The 15,585-nt window shown below is 37.1% G+C and overlaps 1 protein-coding gene and 3 long non-coding RNA genes across 5 annotated transcripts in view; 3 read left to right on the forward strand and 1 right to left on the reverse strand.

Annotated features, from left to right (window-relative positions):
* The window catches only part of LOC141447053 (uncharacterized), a 289,468-nt gene that overhangs the window by 174,515 nt on the left and 99,368 nt on the right, over positions 1 to 15,585 (reverse strand). The window lies entirely within an intron of this gene.
* The window catches only part of LOC141447041 (5-hydroxytryptamine receptor 1-like), a 590,328-nt gene that overhangs the window by 120,935 nt on the left and 453,808 nt on the right, over positions 1 to 15,585 (forward strand). The gene's annotated exons all lie outside the window — the stretch shown is intronic.
* On the forward strand, positions 2,090 to 2,437 carry LOC141447036 (uncharacterized). Its single transcript, XR_012454094.1, has 2 exons — positions 2,090 to 2,211; positions 2,255 to 2,437. It is a non-coding gene; the product is annotated as an uncharacterized lncRNA (long non-coding RNA).
* Positions 5,323 to 5,670, forward strand: LOC141447038 (uncharacterized). Its single transcript, XR_012454096.1, has 2 exons — positions 5,323 to 5,444; positions 5,488 to 5,670. It is a non-coding gene; the product is annotated as an uncharacterized lncRNA (long non-coding RNA).

Raw genomic sequence — 15,585 nt, forward strand, 5'->3', positions numbered from 1 at the left:
AAGGGAATGTCCATGGGTAAACTACTGACTGTCGAAGGGAATGGCCATGTGGAAACTTGACTGATTGATTAAAGGAATGGCCATGAGGAAAACTTGACTATCTGACTTAGGGGTGTCTATGAGGAAATTTTGACTGACTTACTAAAGGAATGGTCATGAGAATCTTGAATGATTGACAGAGGGATTGGCCATGAGAAAGATTTGACTGACAGACTGAAGGAATGGCCACAGGGAATCTTGGCTGACTGACTAAAAGACTGGCCATAAGAATTAACTAATTAACTGACTAAAGGAGTGGCCATAAATAAACTTGACTGATTGACTAACTTAGGGAATGGCCATGAGAAAACTTGACTAACTAACTCAGGGAATGGCCATAAGAAACTCGACGGAGTGACTAAGGGGATGGCCTTGGGGATACTTGACTAACTGACTAAAGGAATGGCCATGAGTAAACTTAACTGTCTAACTGAGGGAATGGCCATGAGGAAAACTTAACTGTCTAACTGAGAGAATGGCCGTGAGTAAAATTTGACTATTTGACTGACAAAGGGAATGACCATGAGAAACTCGACGGAGTGACTAAGAGACTAACTAAGGGAATGGCCATAAGAAACTCGACGGAGTGACTAAGGGGATGGCCATGGATAAACTTGACTAACTAACTAAGGGAATGGCCATAAGAAACTCGACGGAGTGACTAAGGGGATGGCCATGGATAAACTTAACTGTCTGAGGGAATGGCTATGAGAAAGATTTGACTGACAGACTGAAGGTCTGAAGATTTGACTGAAGGAGTGGCCACCGGGAATCTTGACTGATAGACTGACAAAGGAAATGGTCTTGAAGAAACTTGACTGATTGACTGACTAAAGGAAAGGCCATGATAATACTGACGAACTGAATGACGAAGGGATGGCCATGGGACACTTAATTGACTGACTGAGGGAATAGCTATAAGGAAAAATTGACTGACTAAAGGAATGGCTAAAGGGAAACTTGACTGATTGACTGACTAACTGACTAAGGGAATGGCAATTGGCTGGAGGAAGAGGGGCAAAGTACTAGATTAATGGAATAGTGGGACTTCAGGAGAAGAATGGGGACAAGGTTCTAAGTTTATGGGAGACTGGGACTTCGGGAGGACACGTGGGACACTAACTGACTGACTGACTTAGGGAATGGCCATGAGTGTTTTGACTGACTGACTGACAAGGGGAATGGCCTTGAGGATATTTAACAGACTGACTAGGGAAATGGCCATGGACAAACTAGAAAAAGGGGGTCAGCAGGGGTATGACTTATAGACTGAAGGTCAATAGTGCGATAGAGTTCAAAAATTACAAAAGGTATAGACCCAAAGAGGAACACCCTTTAAGGCAAAACTAAAAACAAGGACAAAGACAGACATTGCCTAGACTGTCAGACAACCTACATATAGACTAAGTACAGTTAACAGATAATTTAAAAAGTAAACTTATCTTTAAAACCAAATCAAAGAGTGGCAAAGCATATATGTATAAAGACCAATGACAATAAAATATAGTTTAAAATATAAAACCAATTTTTAACAAAATTCAAAAGTGACAAGGATAGACAAGACTTACATATATACAATATATACTGACAACTGAATATAGTTTAAAATATAAAACCAATTTTTAACAAAATTCAAAAGTGACAATGCATAGACAAGACATGTCTATATAGACTAATGAAAACTTAATATAGTTTCAAATATAAATTTTAAAACAAGTTTAAAAAGTGACATGGCACTAATGACAATTCAATACAATTTAAAATACAATGGAATTTTTTTTTTTTTAAACAAAATTCAATCAAAGGTATTCTGAGAGTCTTCCCGGGTTTCGGCACCATGAAAAGTCTTTGACTATGAAATAAAACTAAAGGAAAGGGAAGGGTGGGGACGCCACCAACACTCAGAATACCTTCAACTTATGCAATAACAAATATATTTGGTATATTTACAATTTTAAACTCATATACAAAAAAGGACCATGATCCAAATGAATAAAACTGAATTAATTAGACTTACAGGTTTTCTGACAATTAGACGACAGGTCTTCTGACTTAATTAGACTGACAAGTTTTCTGGCTTAAGTAGACTGACAGGTTTTCTGACTTAATTAGACTGACAAGTTCTCTGACTTAATTAGGCTGACATGTTTTCTGGCTTAATTAAACCGACAGGTTAATTAGACTGACAAGTTTTCTGACTTAATTAGACCGACAGGTTAATTAGACTGACAAGTTTTCTGACTTAATTAGACTGACAAGTTCTCTGACTTAATTAGGCTGACATGTTTTCTGGCTTAATTAAACCGACAGGTTTTCTGACTTAATTAGACTTATTATAACACTCACAAATTGATTTATCATAAGACAACAAAAGTAAATCGTTCAACCGGGCGGCTAATGGGTTGTCCAGTTCTTGGCGAAAACAGTACCAGCCAGACCGACGCTAAAATCCTGGCAATGGCGGACACACAGACATAATCCGTTGGCACCCCTACTCTCTTGAGATGCCCAAGGGCAACTAAACTGCTGCCTTGCACTGGCCACCATCCCCACTACGTCCAAACAACCAATGCTGCCAACGGACAATTGTCGCTCAAAGAAAATTCTGGTCAAGGGGGGCCGCAACTCCTTGCGAGGATCCAACATCCTCCCCCGCAGTGGACTCGCCAGAGTTCCACTCACTGATTTCGGGGCAGGAAGAGCTAGCTTGCTGACTGGCCCCCTGGTCGCTCCTGACATAGTTCAGACTTCTCCCACTCTTGCCACTTAATTGCGATTAATAGACTTCCTTGACATCAGGTAGAGATGCAATCTTGACATTGATGAAAGGCCAGCAGAGTCCGATGCCAGTGGTGGTGGAACGCTCTTCCTTCCCGTAGTTGACTCGTACGAGGGTTAAACGGTGCTGACTTGATACTGAAACCTTTCAAATTTAGACTGATTGACTAATTCCCTGGGGAAACTACTGACTGGCTGACTAAGAGGACTGATTGACTGCTCGACCGAAAAACTAGGCGTAGGGATTTGACTGACTGATTCACTGAAGATCCAGGGATAGGGAAGTTACTGACTGACTGACTGACTAAAGAAATGGCTATGGAGAATCTTGACTGACTTACTGACTTAGGAAATGACCTTGGAGAATCTCGAATAACTGACTGACTAATGGCCAGGGGAAGCTTAACTGTCTGGCTAAGGGAATGTCCATGGGTAAACTACTGACTGTCGAAGGGAATGGCCATGTGGAAACTTGACTGATTGATTAAAGGAATGGCCATGAGGAAAACTTGACTATCTGACTTAGGGGTGTCTATGAGGAAATTTTGACTGACTTACTAAAGGAATGGTCATGAGAATCTTGAATGATTGACAGAGGGATTGGCCATGAGAAAGATTTGACTGACAGACTGAAGGAATGGCCACAGGGAATCTTGGCTGACTGACTAAAAGACTGGCCATAAGAATTAACTAATTAACTGACTAAAGGAGTGGCCATAAATAAACTTGACTGATTGACTAACTTAGGGAATGGCCATGAGAAAACTTGACTAACTAACTCAGGGAATGGCCATAAGAAACTCGACGGAGTGACTAAGGGGATGGCCTTGGGGATACTTGACTAACTGACTAAAGGAATGGCCATGAGTAAACTTAACTGTCTAACTGAGGGAATGGCCATGAGGAAAACTTAACTGTCTAACTGAGAGAATGGCCGTGAGTAAAATTTGACTATTTGACTGACAAAGGGAATGACCATGAGAAACTCGACGGAGTGACTAAGAGACTAACTAAGGGAATGGCCATAAGAAACTCGACGGAGTGACTAAGGGGATGGCCATGGATAAACTTGACTAACTAACTAAGGGAATGGCCATAAGAAACTCGACGGAGTGACTAAGGGGATGGCCATGGATAAACTTAACTGTCTGAGGGAATGGCTATGAGAAAGATTTGACTGACAGACTGAAGGTCTGAAGATTTGACTGAAGGAGTGGCCACCGGGAATCTTGACTGATAGACTGACAAAGGAAATGGTCTTGAAGAAACTTGACTGATTGACTGACTAAAGGAAAGGCCATGATAATACTGACGAACTGAATGACGAAGGGATGGCCATGGGACACTTAATTGACTGACTGAGGGAATAGCTATAAGGAAAAATTGACTGACTAAAGGAATGGCTAAAGGGAAACTTGACTGATTGACTGACTAACTGACTAAGGGAATGGCAATTGGCTGGAGGAAGAGGGGCAAAGTACTAGATTAATGGAATAGTGGGACTTCAGGAGAAGAATGGGGACAAGGTTCTAAGTTTATGGGAGACTGGGACTTCGGGAGGACACGTGGGACACTAACTGACTGACTGACTTAGGGAATGGCCATGAGTGTTTTGACTGACTGACTGACAAGGGGAATGGCCTTGAGGATATTTAACAGACTGACTAGGGAAATGGCCATGGACAAACTAGAAAAAGGGGGTCAGCAGGGGTATGACTTATAGACTGAAGGTCAATAGTGCGATAGAGTTCAAAAATTACAAAAGGTATAGACCCAAAGAGGAACACCCTTTAAGGCAAAACTAAAAACAAGGACAAAGACAGACATTGCCTAGACTGTCAGACAACCTACATATAGACTAAGTACAGTTAACAGATAATTTAAAAAGTAAACTTATCTTTAAAACCAAATCAAAGAGTGGCAAAGCATATATGTATAAAGACCAATGACAATAAAATATAGTTTAAAATATAAAACCAATTTTTAACAAAATTCAAAAGTGACAAGGATAGACAAGACTTACATATATACAATATATACTGACAACTGAATATAGTTTAAAATATAAAACCAATTTTTAACAAAATTCAAAAGTGACAATGCATAGACAAGACATGTCTATATAGACTAATGAAAACTTAATATAGTTTCAAATATAAATTTTAAAACAAGTTTAAAAAGTGACATGGCACTAATGACAATTCAATACAATTTAAAATACAATGGAATTTTTTTTTTTTTAAACAAAATTCAATCAAAGGTATTCTGAGAGTCTTCCCGGGTTTCGGCACCATGAAAAGTCTTTGACTATGAAATAAAACTAAAGGAAAGGGAAGGGTGGGGACGCCACCAACACTCAGAATACCTTCAACTTATGCAATAACAAATATATTTGGTATATTTACAATTTTAAACTCATATACAAAAAAGGACCATGATCCAAATGAATAAAACTGAATTAATTAGACTTACAGGTTTTCTGACAATTAGACGACAGGTCTTCTGACTTAATTAGACTGACAAGTTTTCTGGCTTAAGTAGACTGACAGGTTTTCTGACTTAATTAGACTGACAAGTTCTCTGACTTAATTAGGCTGACATGTTTTCTGGCTTAATTAAACCGACAGGTTAATTAGACTGACAAGTTTTCTGACTTAATTAGACCGACAGGTTAATTAGACTGACAAGTTTTCTGACTTAATTAGACTGACAAGTTCTCTGACTTAATTAGGCTGACATGTTTTCTGGCTTAATTAAACCGACAGGTTTTCTGACTTAATTAGACTTATTATAACACTCACAAATTGATTTATCATAAGACAACAAAAGTAAATCGTTCAACCGGGCGGCTAATGGGTTGTCCAGTTCTTGGCGAAAACAGTACCAGCCAGACCGACGCTAAAATCCTGGCAATGGCGGACACACAGACATAATCCGTTGGCACCCCTACTCTCTTGAGATGCCCAAGGGCAACTAAACTGCTGCCTTGCACTGGCCACCATCCCCACTACGTCCAAACAACCAATGCTGCCAACGGACAATTGTCGCTCAAAGAAAATTCTGGTCAAGGGGGGCCGCAACTCCTTGCGAGGATCCAACAAAATTAAAGCTGTCCGATGACACGTAACTTCCCCCGTAGGTAAACAAAATGTCACGTTGAAGTTTCCACGGTTATGTGAATGTTTTCTGTTTTAAAATCAGCACACCTTTGTCTTTTTGTTAGAAGTGGGAATTTTGTTTAAACAGTAATCTTCTTACATAGTCTTTTTGTAAGGGAAATTACTACGAACTTTTGCTTTCCCCGCTGGGAAATGCTTGTCTTGTGGTTATTTAAAAAGGAAAACATTTCCCAGCTAATGGACTATGCGTATGTGTGCGCAATATGTCTGAAGCAGAAGTAGCTTCAGGAACTCGGAAAGTTTTTAGTATTCTGTTGCTTTGATTCCGTTGAAGCTTCCAAAACTGTGGATTTGGACGAGTGTCATGTTCAAGTTAATTTGAGTGTTTACTACCAAAGCGGCTGCACAAATTAACTAATTCTGGTTTGTTACTGTAAGTAAAAGTTGTTAGAATGTGAGGGCGATGTTCTCCTTTTACTTTAAAAGAATGCGCATCTAGATATTTTCTAAGTAATTCATTTACAAAATAATAACTCCAAAGAAGTCAATTTAATATTCTTTTCTAGGCAGCAAAAAACAAAGAAAAAAAATACTATATAAATTTTAAGCTGGGTTTATAAATTGTTGAAAGCACCACTTTCATTGATTATAAAATAATGGGTATGAGGTAGACATTTTTATCTTTTAAAAAAGCATGAAACTTGGCCGTTATTGTTATTTATATTTTTTGAAAGCTCATGACGGTGTGCTGCGTAAGCACCAGCGGAAAACCCTGATAAGCACTAAACGTATATTAGTTTGTGGCTAGCTCCGCCCTCATTATTTGCCAATGTTTTTTTTAAAAAAGAACTGAGCTGTAAGATTAAAAGACTGGATAAAAGATAATTAACTCTTATCAATTTGAATGTGCGGAAAAAATGTATATGAGAATTGCTAGAAAAAGTGATTCTATAAGAGGGATTCAAAAAATAAAAGATGGAAAAAGGTGTTTTATTTTTACTGCAACTATTCTCGGAAATGCAATGGATAAGGTGCAACTGGTGTGGCTGCTAAAAGAGCTTCGGGGATGGTTGACAACAATTGATTATAACTCAATGTGTTTAAAATTGTTACGAACATGAGAAAGTTATACTTGTTAAGCCTTTACACCGACAGTGAGCTTGGAACAATGCTACTTGTCATGCCATTACACCGACAGAGAGCTTGGAACAATGCTTCTTGTCAAGCTATCACCCCGACAGAGAGCTTGGAACAATGCTTCTTGTCAAGCTATCACACCGACAGAGAGCTTGGAACAATGCTTCTTGTCAAGCTATCACACCGACAGAGAGCTTGGAACAATGCTTCTTGTCAAGCTATCACACCGACAGAGAGCTTGGAACAATGCTTCTTATCAAGCTATCACACCGACAGAGAGCTTGGAACAATGCTTCTTGTCAAGCTATCACACCGACAGAGAGCTTGGAACAATGCTTCTTGTCAAGCTATCACACCGACAAAGAGCTTGGAACAATGCTTCTTGTCAAGCTATCACACCGACAGAGAGCTTGGAACAATGCTTCTTGTCAAGCTATCACACCGACAGAGAGCTTGGAGCAATGCTTCTTGTCAAGCTATCACACCGACAGAGAGCTTGGAACAATGCTTCTTGTCAAGCTATCACACCGACAGAAAGCTTGGAACAATGCTTTTTGTCAAGCTATCACACCGACAGAGAGCTTGGAACAATGCTTCTTGTCATGCCATTACACCATCAGAGAGCTTGGAACAATGCTTCTTGTCAAACCATCACACCGACTGAGAACTTGGAACAATGCTTCTTGTCATGCCATCACACCGACAGAGAGCTTGGGACAATGCTTCTTGTCATGCCATCACACCGACAAAGAGCTTGGAACAACGCTTCTTGTCATGCCATCACACCGACAGAGAGCTTGGAACAATGCTTCTTGTCTTGCCATCACATCAACAGTGAGCTTGGGACAATGCTTCTTGTCATGCCATCACACCGACAAAGAGCTTGGAACAACGCTTCTTGTCATGCCATCACACCGACAGAGAGCTTGGAACAATGCTTCTTGTCTTGCCATCACATCAACAGTGAGCTTGGAACAAAGCTTCTTGTCATGCCATTACATCATCAGACAGGTTGCTAGTTAAACATCTGCTTGTCTATGAAAACAGTTTGCTAACCAAAATTCCTATGTTTGCAGAGGTTTGCCAGTGGATCCATATCAACTTTAAAAGCTCTTGTTGCTTTTTCAATTTCGAGTCAAGGAGGTTTATTTTTACTAAAGCACGTCTAAAAAAAAGAACTTTTGCTTATGTAACAATGGTGTGGAACTCACCATTAAACTTCTCAACACTATTTGTGTTAAACATTTCAATTACATGGCCAGATGGAAATTTGTAACAAGCAAATTTAACTAGGATTAAAGTGTAACGTTGCGTTTAAGTTACTCTAACAGTATGAACTTAGTAATAAGGCGCAACTACAAGAATATCTTTCTATTCAAGCATTTTGTCGGTTGAATAAAGTTTCTTCTAGAGATATCTAGCTCAAAAGACTAAAAATTGTCAAGATTGCAAAATTGTCCTTATCTATGAATAAATGAACACAAACTTTATTGATTGTAGTAAGGAAGAAAGTGCATATGTTTTTGCTTTTCTGATGGTAATCTGTAATAATCTCTTTTTTAAGAAAAGAGGAAATTAAGTTCGAGACGCTATTTATGGAAAACAAAGGGGTTTCATTAAAAAATGAAAGTAGTAATTAAATTAGAAAAGAAAAAAAAGGATTTTAAAGTTTTAGTAGAACTTCTTAAGTAAACATATAAATTTGGATGCTGTAATTAACATAAAGGAAAAGTGCCCTTATTGGATTAATTTTTGGGAGAAACTGTTTAGGAAGAAAGGTTTCAAGCACCTTCCGCATCCTTTAATTAGATTAAACCTAGTTGAGCCTTGCTTTTAAGGACAGAAACTTCTACTTGCTTAAGAGTTCTTGTGTTGCTCAATTATAAAAGCAGGTGTATGTCCCATTCTAGGTGGAGTTAATTGGAATAGAGTTGAGTTTATTATAACTACGGTGTCCTGGTAAAGGAAGGGGTATTTCTTTCAAGACAGAGTAGAGCCTGCTAACACCAAAACCATTTGAAAAAAAGTTTAGCAAGAGAATGTGATAGAGAGGATTGGAAAGGTCATTTCCCTCTACTCATGAATGGTGTATACAACATGAAGTTTTTCTATGTCCAAGGCTTAGAGAAACGACCGTGTCTGCTATGTAGACAAAAGCTGGCTGGCCCCTTCAGTCGAGTGTACCCTTAAGGGGCCAATTGTCAACAATTGTTTCATAATGTTTTACGTGGAAATAACGACTTGATATTCTCTTTTTATTAATATAAAACTTCACTTTAAGACGTTCGTTATTAATTGTTTGTTTTACTTCTGCTTTATTTTAGTTTTTCATTAAAAATTTAGCTCATTTACTTTCAAATATTGCTGAAGAAGTTAATATGGCGATACTGATCCAATTCATAATTGTACATGTTTACGTATTGCTACCTGTATTAAAATACATATACATCAGACAAAGTGTGAATATATTGTAAAGTTTTTTTGTCCTTTTACTAAAAAATACTTTAACTACAACTAGTGACTGCCACTAGTTATTAAATATGTGGATTTGATAAATAATAAAACTCGCTAAACTTAACATATAAGTAGTCTGATTTATTAACACATTAACATTAACATTTACTAGCAACTAACACTATTCATTACAGTCACCATTTACAACAGTCACAACAGTTTACTGTTACTTACTCACTACGTAACGCCACAAAACTGTTCCACGACTGACCACTGGTCCGCACTGCACCGAATTGCACTAGTCTCAGCTGCACTAACAAAGCTGTACTCACTAACTGACTAACTGCCCAACTGGCCAACTCTGAAGTACTCCGCAACACTGACTCCCTCTAACTCTGTCTCTTCCAAACTCCAACTGCGACTGCCCCACTCCAACACCTACTGTCTCACTCCCACCTGCCACTCACTGACTGGGGAAAACACATACTGTCCCCACCCCAACTGGGGCCGCTCCTTTGGCTTTTACACAGTTATAGGACCGTTATAGGCTTCGGTCACTAAACTCCCTGAACAATCTAGCCCCTTTCTTCTCCGGCTCAGGTAAAGGCTGGCCTTTTGTTTACACTGTGGTGGACGGTTATAGACTTTGGTCACCCAACTCCCAGAACAATCTAGGCCTTTCTTCTCTCCTCAGGTCAACTTCGTTACAATATTAAGTAAACTATAATTACATGATGCGAAAGCTGCCCGGCATAACCGATGCATAACTCAACCTTAGGGAGACAGGAAAAGAGAAATCAGCCAGAGCTGGACCACTCTCGGTAATTTTAGTGAATGGAATTCTCTAGGGTAGAAGATCACGAGGGCCAACATCGCTTTTAGATGTCTTGGTGAATTATCAGAATTGTGGGTTAATGAGGAAAAAGAGTTTGAGCTGTGGAAATTGAGGAATCTTTGAATGGATAGATTCGGTAACAAAAGGGAATATTTAGGTCATTGTGAAGAATGTAGTTAGTGACATAATAGGAAGCATTAACAATACGGAGGAGGACTTTCGATTGGAAGGATTGTATGCGGGAGATATTGGAGGGCTTAGTTGAGCCCCACAGCTCTGATCCGTAAGTCCAGATGGGTTGAAGTAACGTCTTGTAAATAGTGTTGCTATATTTAACAATTAAAAAAAAAACAAAAAACAGACAGTGCATACGTGCTTCTCCCAATGCAGTTCTTGTAGGTGGTAGTGAAATGGCCACTGCTGGGTTGATTTTGGTGTCACCACTGAAATCCCAATAACAACAGTTGGACAACCTGTAAAGAAAAATTGATTTATCCAACTTCCTATCTAGATAGAAGTTGTAGAACTAGAAACGATGTTACAGGATGCACAACTGTTAAGAACTCTATCTTATAACTCACATCGTCAAATCTTAGTCATTTTGTGACAGCGCGAAAGAGGACGAAGAAATATGTGTCCTAGCTGTGGAACATTTGAAATGGAAACGATCTTCCAAATATTGAGAAAACATTAAATCACTACAAATAGAAGAACTTGTGGAAACACGTACATCATTCAAAGATAAAAATAAACAGAAAATTGCAAGACACCAGAATTTTTATCATTCCAAGTTTTAGTAGGCTACAAAATCAATAAAGACTACTGCATGTCCCGTTGAATTTTAATATTAGGTCAACTCTAGCTTAGGCTCTACTGATGGTATCAATTATCTGAAAATTACATTTGTCAAAATTACCAACACTCACGCTAGATGCCTGTACTATCGCTAAAAAGTTTATAAATAGGGGCAAACTTTGAATTTATGTTCACCCTATTATAATTTTATTATTTTGTTTTCATTTGAAATTTAATAAATATAATTTATTATCTGTAGACCGATAAAATAGGTACGCATCGTTCGCATATTTGGTTTTTACCTTCAGAATGGTTGTTAGAATATTCTAGCAAACTGAAGAGCTTCAATAAACGATGTTCTTTTTAGTTTGATCAAGTCATTTGTGGATTTCTGGTAACGATGAGGTGGAAAAGCTGGCCAAATCCTACACTTTTCAGTAAACCACGTAAATACATTACAAACACATTCTATAACTTTTTTTATATCCATTTTTGTTAATAAAAAGTGTTAGAAGGCAGTTCAGAGATAGGTTAAGGCAGGCTCCTTTTTTGTAATTTACAGTTCAGTGTAAAATCCGATTTTATAAATTTTATAATATTGATAAGAATTAATTATAAATCTAAATTGAGTTAGAAATAATTTGTAAGTTAGGATTTTGAGAATAATACTAAGAAAAGTGTTAAATACAGATTTTTTGTACTATTTTTAACAACATTTTTCTGTAGAGTATTAAGTACAGCCAAAGTAAAAGATATTACATGCAACCTCCTCTCAGATAACCTGTAGTGTAAAGTTTGTACCTCAACTAACTTCTAGGGCGTTGGTCGTAGTTTTGCATCAAGTATGAAAGCAAATAACCTGTCCCTCAAGCACAAGGATACAACTCTCTGGAACTTTGCTATTACATTAGATGTGGGCGAAGTCTTCATATTAACAACTATCTAGCTACGTTAAATAATAATAAAAAGCTCTCAGGTGTTCGACTGCTTTTTAGGGCAGAAGTTTTTGAAAATATTATGAGCTGAGGAAAGTATTAAATCGTATGGTTTTATTGATAAAAGTTCTGTTATGTTTCTTTAAATGTTATTTATATGTTGGTTTTGTGGCATTTGAATGCAAGTCTTAGTATCGATTAAACAAATATTTATTTTTATTTTTTAATTTATTTGTAAAGTTACACCAGCGCTAGACACGCTATAAGTAACAATGACAATAGCTGACATCGAACTAACTAATTGAGGGGAGAAGTTACCCAGTGATAACACTCCCTAAGTCGTCTCCCAGGATTAGCTACTCTCTTCAGAAGAGAGAAAATCGCGAGGCCACTGGCTGATTTTAATCGTCTGGGAGGATGATCTGGAAGGTGATACAATGATAAATGGCGGACAAGAGGATTGTGGAATGAGAGGGCAAGTTCTGACGAAAACTTTTATAACGAGTTCGAGCAACCTGACCTACAAAGGGTAATTTCCAGGTCTTTGTGGATAGTTCTATTTGAGCCGTAAAATGGAGCATTAACGATAGTGCGATGAATTTTAGACTGAAGCGATTGAATTCGTTGAAGATTTGGAGCGTTTCGTTGAACCCCACAGTTCAATACCGTACGTCCAGGTGGGGTTTTAGTATAGAATTGTAAATCAGTCGTTTGTTATTAAGTGAAAGTTTTGAACGTTGGTCTAGTAGTCTTTTAAGTAGTCGATAACGCCTGTTAACTTCAGTTCGTTTAAGTCGTGTGTGCGGGTTCCAAATCAGACTTTTGTCTAAATACAGCCCAAGATAACGGGGACTACATTGGCAGGAGGTATTGGAATTGAGTCATAGAAGATCGGAGGAAGAGTGATACGGCGGAGAGTAAAGTAAAAAAGTAATATTTTGGGATTTCGTTTTCATTTAACTTGATTTTCCATTTTTTAAACCATTCCTCAAGAGAAAAGAGATGAGTTTGAAGGTTTCTGTGTGAAGTTACTGGATCAATGTGAGGAGAAAGTATAGCTGTATCGTCTGCATAAGTTAGGAGTATTACAAATATTAAATTTATTTTTTAATCTGCTCAAACAATGAATGTACACATGTTTTTAACTTCTAAAAAGCTTTAATAAGGCTTTCTTGTTTCTAGGTAACCATAGTCTTCCTCAACATCATGCTGATTTCTTTTTTTTGTTTGTCCATCCAGACAGGAGTTTGGATTTTTGAGCCCCTACATTTGTGGTTACATGGATAGTGCTTCTAGTCTTGAGTTGTAACTCTATTACTTTACCCACTTGCTATTGTTAAGCATCTTCTTTACCTACTCTAGCTAAGCCCTAGTCATTGTACACCTTACCTGTTCACATTTTGTGGTAGCTAGAATCAGAAATCTGATATTACCACATCCTACATTAACGCGCATTCTGTTGTAATCCTCTTACTTTCCTTTTGTCTTCTTCTGCCATGATAATCCACACCGCCAGCTAGTTTTTATCAGCCAGTGACTACCTCATATTCATCTTCAGTTTTCATAATTTCTCCCAAAAGCAACAAGAACTAGCTAGAAAATCAGTTTCTCTTCAATTTAATTAGCAAAATTCATTTATTCGTTTTCATTTTAAAGAAATGCTGAAATCTGACTTTCATTTGCTAGAATGATATTAAAATTATTTTTGTAGTACCTACAGCTTTGAAAAAAAAATGAATAAAAAGTTGTTACCGGCAGAATGCGCAGGCGTTCATTTTTTAAATGCCTAATTTCAGTTATTTACTGATTTAGTCCTTTTATGCAATATTAAATGTTGAAAAGTAAGTTCATTAAACGCAGTTCGTTCTTATACTGTAATATATATCAAATATATAATTAATAAAAGTTTACTGACACCAATATCACAAGTTTTATTACTAACCCGAAATATCCATTAGTAAATTATTATTTTTTCTAGATTAAAAATGTAACAATATCGATCAGTTTTATTTTTACAGTTTTTAATTAAAAGGTCTTACTTTAAGTGTATTCGATCGACATTTATTCAGGCATTGTATTTAACACTTAATACGATAAAAAATGTACACCATGCTTTTCGAAAAGAGGCTTTATGGTTGTTGTACTACATCATTCAACACTTCAACCTTTCACTTAACGCTGGCACTTAAGTAAATGACGGTTTTACTAGAAAATAGTTTGGAAAAAATAAAAAATGAAAGATCCACTCTCTTTTGTTAAACTGACTGTGTTACACTTTATTTCTATTAGATTATTTTTACTGAAGTTAAGGGTTTGTTGCAATATTTAGTTTCTGCTGGAATTAAGACAGTTTTTTTAGATTAATTGATTATTAAACTTAGCGTCAAATTGATGCTATTCAACCACACAAACTGTCTTCTGAATAACCACTCCTCGCCAAACCGTTTGCCTTTTCCAAAAATCAATTACTCAACAAAAAGTATCTTTTATGAGCAAACAAGAAAGTCAAAGAAACTACATTTTAGACAGGTATTTTACTCGAGTAACCTGAATCATTTCATTATAAAATGATTCATCTTCAATTTTGAAATTGCTAAATTATTCAGCTGATGGGAAAAGTGCCATTTTTTAATTTTATATTTTTTAACCGTAGTCCGCTACCTTGGGCTTTACCTTGACAGTAGACTTACGAGGGTCGTTTGAAAAGTCCGTGCAAAAATAAAAACTACTTAATTTTTTGGGGTAAACCTTTTTTATTTTTCAACATAGTCTCCTTTTAGGCTTATACACTTCGTCCAACACTGCTCTAGTTTGTTGATCCCTTCCGAATAATAGGATTTGTCCAAGTCTGAAAAATAGCCATTCGTTTCTGCAATCACCTCCTCGTTTGAACAAAATCTTTTTCCCGCCAGCCATTTCTTCATAATAATAATAATAATAATAATAATAATAATAATAATAATAAAGCTTTATTAACACCCTTTACAGAGAAAAAGCCTCTCCATTGGAGGATTTAGAGTTCGATTTGTACAATTCAATTTAACAATTCTATAGAATGTAGTATAATATACTAAGAAAAAAATAGCAAGTAATTAAAAAATAATTAAACGAACAGTTAAGTATGCAAAATTTAGAACGTAATATACTGTAAACAAAATAAGCTACAAAATTTATAACAAAAAATAACAAAAATTACTTTCTTCTAAATTAATAAATTTAAATTCTTCATTAATAAATTATAACTGTTACATCTCAAAATAATTGTTTACAACTTTAGTCCATACACCTCTATCTCTTGCTGTGGTCCACCACCGGCAACCCACTCTATCTGCCATCTCATCTCTCCACCTCACTACTTGACGACCTCTTCTTCTCTTCCGATTTCTTGGCGTCCACTCAGAACTTCTCTTTGCCCACCTTTTATCCTCCATTCTGGCCACATGACCTGCCCATTTCCATTTTAATCGATGGGCCTCCAATTCTAAATCCTGCA

The sequence above is a fragment of the Rhodnius prolixus genome, unplaced genomic scaffold (assembly GCF_049639745.1).
Source record: "Rhodnius prolixus isolate KJV_2025 unplaced genomic scaffold, Rpr scaffold_7, whole genome shotgun sequence".
NCBI lineage: Eukaryota > Metazoa > Arthropoda > Insecta > Hemiptera > Reduviidae > Rhodnius > Rhodnius prolixus.